The sequence below is a fragment of the Trypanosoma cruzi genome, genomic scaffold (assembly GCF_000209065.1).
Source record: "Trypanosoma cruzi strain CL Brener 1047053517089 genomic scaffold, whole genome shotgun sequence".
NCBI lineage: Eukaryota > Euglenozoa > Kinetoplastea > Trypanosomatida > Trypanosomatidae > Trypanosoma > Trypanosoma cruzi.
This window is the reverse complement of record NW_001849567.1, coordinates 24,823-29,726: the sequence shown is the minus strand read 5'-3', so window position 1 is coordinate 29,726 and position 4,904 is coordinate 24,823. Positions and strand designations below refer to the sequence as shown.

At 52.1% G+C, this 4,904-nt stretch overlaps 1 pseudogene, besides 2 other annotated features; it reads left to right on the top strand.

Annotated features, from left to right (window-relative positions):
• Nucleotides 1-4,904: a sequence feature (areas not merged during assembly with more than two copies in the genome that could not be assigned to a particular haplotype).
• Tc00.1047053507045.10 lies at nt 784-3,609 on the top strand (annotated as a pseudogene).
• Nucleotides 3,662-3,706: a microsatellite.

The following is a 4,904-nucleotide window of genomic DNA, read 5'->3' as shown; positions in this document are numbered from 1 at the left end:
CTGTCCGGCGTGTCACTTTGATTGGATTGTGTGGGGTCGCTCGCCAACGCCATCGGAGAAATCAGGCCGACTTTTTCACGTATTTAATTCCATCTTGCGCGCAGGTATTTTTTGCTTGTTCTGTTGGTGTGCACTCAAACAGCACGGGGTCCGGAACTATGCGTGCGTGGAATTTGTCCTGCCATGTGAACTGCAGGCAGCACCGAGGGCTGCCGCTTTGGCTCCGCAGAGTTGTTGTGTCTCTTTGCAGGGTTGGCAGGGAAATTCCATGCAGCCAGCTACTGCTGGTGTGTCCTTAACTGTCACTCCATGCGAAGTAAAGTGCTTCAGCGAGTGAGGGGGATGATTGGGTTTGTGTGCACTCTGATTCTGTTTGCTACTTTGTGTGGGCACGCAACACTTGAGTGGTGGGAAAATGGAGCGGGGCGATGCATGGCCGCGTCTCGCCCATCGTTCAGTGCATGATGGTGTGGTGGACATTGTGGTGCTGACTCTCCGATGTGACTGCGGTCTCCTGCGCGGCAATGGTGGTGGGTGGAGGAGAGTGTTGACCCGCGGCGGGACGGTGGGATTGTGCCTCCTTTTCTCTTTGTGAAGGTGCACACTCATTACTGGTGTTGGTAATGGGGCAAACACACCGACAAAGTGAATAAAATAAAATAGAAAAAGACTATAATGTGGCGGTGTTGTGGCCGATTGCACGTTGCGTTGCTGTGGAGGCGGTGGGCCTCGACTGCTTCACCGACAGGCGTTGCAGTGCGGCTGCATGGCGCACCGACAGCCCCGCCGTGCGAGTGCCCCGCCCAACGCCGCCGGGACTGTGAGACGGAACAGCCGCGACTGTCCTTTGGAGCCATCGGCGCCTCGCCGTGGCTCGGGCGATGGTTCCGACGCTTCAACTTGCAGAGGAGTTGAGGAAAGGCGGCGACCGCGGTGGACTCCTGATTGTTGGCTGGCCGAAGTACTGCTGGAGGGAAAGGAACGCATCACCAACATGTGGCTGAATGATTTTCTTTGGGGTTATTTTGCCGGCAGGGGCGTTGTGGAATTCGATGGGAGGGTCTATATGCAGGACCTTTTAAGAGTAGCCCCAATGAATTCATCCAAGACGAAGTGTTGTTGAGCACAATAAAGGCATCACCGCCATACCAAGAGCTGAGAAAAGAGTGTGAGGAGCTGTGCATTCTATTGGGGGCTTCACATAAGCTTAAAAAAGAATATATTGTCACTCTCAACCGATGGAGGGAATTTGAAAGGAAGGATACGGTCACTCCTCCTGCAAGGGCACAAATAACCACAGCCTGCTCTCATGTACTGAGAGTAGAGAGGCGGAAAGCGGAAGAAAGGGAAAGCCGAGATCGACAAGAGCTGGGGATTGAAGTTTCCACCAGGATTAAGTATGCGGTGTTTGAAGGAAGGGTTTGCGTGGATAAAATGAGTCTGAACGATTTTCTTGCGATGGAGTTGGACGGCAGGGGCGCTATGGACGCCAATTGGGGTGTCTTGCTGACGGCGTTCTTTAAGGGCCCCAAGAAGTATATTTGCGATGCGGGAGTATTGGGCGAAATGCAGGCATCCGATCGTTATGCGATGATGGAGAGGACTGTAAGGGATGAAATGGACATGGAAGAGGATGTACGCAGGCTTTACAAAAATGGCATGTACGAGTTACTGAGGTGGTTGGTGGCCGCTGCGGAGGTAAAGGCAAGTGCTCATGAAGTCACTAAAAGTTTTTTGGATGCAGCCGCCGAGGAAGCGAGGAATCCAACGACGACGAGTGCACCGAGATACCTGGAGGGATGCTAAGAGTCTGTGCACGATGCGAGGTGGCATCATGTCGTGGAGGTTCCTGACGGCGAGGGGACGGGAATGGATGTGAGGGAGGGGGAGCCACCGCAGTCATGGAGGCACAGGGCAGTTGGCGACACCTTCGAAAAGGATGACGGAGTGGAGCAATCTGGTGCAGCGCGTCCCAGACTGCTGGTGCTCACCTCGGACAAGGGATGGCCGTACACGTGGAAGGAGGATGAATCCACTCGTGATTGCTATGTGAACTGTGAGGTGGAGCGAGTGTGGCAGATCGTGAAGGGCGATCTAACCAAATGGTCCAGCAGTAACGGTGAGGCCGGCTTTACGCCCAAGAAGCGTGTGTTGATTGGGACGCCCGGGATTGGGAAGTCGATGGCTGCCGGTTCGTACCTCCTCTACCAGCTGCTGCGCTACGATGCGGAGCAACTCCAAATGGTTATGAGCTTTGTTGGTGGGGTTAAGGCGTAAGTGTTTGACAAGACCATCAAGGCGGTGGAAAAACACATCGATGAGAACATATGATCAAACTTGTGAAGGAACTGTCTTGGCGCGGGATGAAGGGGTATATTATCTACGAATTGGGAGGCAGGTTTGATATTCTGCCTCCTTGTTTGCCTCCCGGAGAATGGGTCATGATTGTGGTGGCCACACTAGAGAAAACAAGTTACATACACTGGGCGAGTGAAAAGAGAGCCGTACGAATCATAATGAATTGCCCTGATGGGAGCGATGTGAAGGCAATGTGCGTTTGGAAGAGGCGCAATCAACCCGTGTAGCAGCAAGCGGAACACTGGCGAGAGTTGAGGGGTCGCATGGATAAAGTGGGACCGATTCTTCGCTACATCTTTGATGAAGGGAATTATAACGCACGGATCGACGGTTGCCACAGCTTTGTGGATAGGACGCCCTTTTGGGGAATCGAGAGTAGAGTTACTTTGTTTTTGGAACTTCCAAAAATTTGAGAGGTTAATAAGGCGCTCGAATATCTTGCGAGGATTGTCCGAGTACGAGGAGAGCGCAATGGCGAGTCGCCTTTCAGTGCACCGATGACTGCCCACCTCGCAAGTGAACCACTGTGCATGTTGGCACAGTTAATGACGCAGGCTGAGTTTAACTTATTTTAATCGAGGATTGGTGATCATCTCATATACGCAATTTTTTGGGAAGAGCACCGTGTTTGCATTTTTGAATGGGACTTTCATGACTGAAATAATTTGTACACTGAAGGAGCTGAGGCCACCATCACGACGTCAGTAACGCCTCTGTGCGCCGGAGGTGTACTCGCAGGAGGGCCCCACCAGCCACTATTTTTTGCCGTCGGCGGAACACATTGACAAGAAGACTTGTATAAACCACCGGGTGCTGCACATACCGGAGGTCGAGGAATTTCCGTTGTTGGACGCCTTTTTCTTCATGAAGTTAAATCCAATGACGCTGGTTGGGCTGCAGATGACTACGGCGGGTGGGCACCACACCACCGCCAGCACTGTGCGGCATTTCGCGGAGTATCTGGCGGCGTATTTTAGTGGTTGGGAGGAATCATCCCGAGACATGTCGTGGGATATTATTTATGTGCAGCACGCAGACAGCACGCCGATGAGTGACTGGCTGGCGGAGATGTGTTGTTGTAAATTCCGATAATGTGAGCGAGAAGGAAAACCAAAAAGTTGCGTGGTTCCGGAAGGAGAAGGCGCGCCAGTACCAAGTGCCAATATAATCCTAGGACTTTAGAGGATAAGACGCTCACCGCAGTGTGGAAGAACCACCGAAATATGAAAACAAATTAGGGAGGGAAGGGGGCAGTTTCGATTATTGGTAAAAATTATTTGGTGACTTATTTGTTTTTGGATACGTGTGTGTGTGTGTGTGTGTGTGTGTGTGTGTGTGTGTGTGTGTGCATACGGTGCAGGTGCACCATCCCCATGCGGCAGCATAGCACAAAAGTGTTAAGAATGTTCAACGCGAGTGATAATAGCAGTGACAGAAGAAATTAAGTGGGGAAAGGGAAATTTATATTTTTGGTAAAAAACATTGGGTGATTTCTATATAGTATGTTAGTTGTGTGTATACGAGGCATAATTGGAGAATTACCTCGGTATGAGGGAATCATTGTGGCTGGCAGTGTCGCAGTACTACTGCATTGCCCATTTTCTTCTGTTGTGTTCGAAGGCCCATCACCAACGGAAGCATCTTTAAGGGATGGACGACGAATAATTTCTATTGAGGAAATGATGCACTCCGTGTGACCGCATGGAGTGAGGCGCCGCGTCATGGCTGGATGAGGAATCGCTTCGCGCGTGGCTCTTTGGGTGATTGCTTGCTCGGTGTGCGTTGTGTGTCGGCAGCGGGCTGTGGCTGTATCCCGTTGTCCGTGGGATTGAACTGGAGGCGCTGGCGGTGTGTCTCTTCTCGTTCTTGTCCATTGGTGGTTGATTGCTGGCGGTGTGTGCGTTTTTGTGTGGAGGACCAAATCTTCTCACCCGCGGACTGACGGCACTGCGATGGTGTTTGTGTGTGTGTGTGAGGGCTAGTGTGGAGTCGCCGGCCAGGGCGAGGGCCTTGGCGATGCTTTTCCTGCTTGTCTTTTGTTCCTTCCGTGTGTGTTGTGCTGCTTCTTGCTTTTCCCCCTCTCACCATTTTCTCCTGTGTTCCTGCGTGGAGTGGCCGCATGCTCACGGGCCATGTTGATTGTGAGTGCCTCTTGACGGCATTCATCTCTCTCCGCCTGTCTGTCTTTCATTCCCTGTTGGGTGTGAGGCGTGTTGCACCGCGTGAGGGCTGGCCCGCACACACCGATAGCCCGCCGTGACTTGCCGTGTTGCTGCTCTTTTCTGTGGCCGATGGTCCTCCGTGTCGTCCCTTCCGGATTGTCTCGTGCCTCGCTCTCTGCGTGGGTGCTCTGCTCTGCTCCTCACTGATATTTCTGGTGTATTGCCGCTGTTGCTGCTGTACTCTCCACTTCTTGAACACAGACACGCTAGGAAGGAAAGAAAACAAGCTTTAAACGCTACTGTGTAATTCGAAGGCACTGAAAGGATCAACAGCACACACACCGCCCACACACACATATTGATATGCTCTCACGTGTTGCTGCA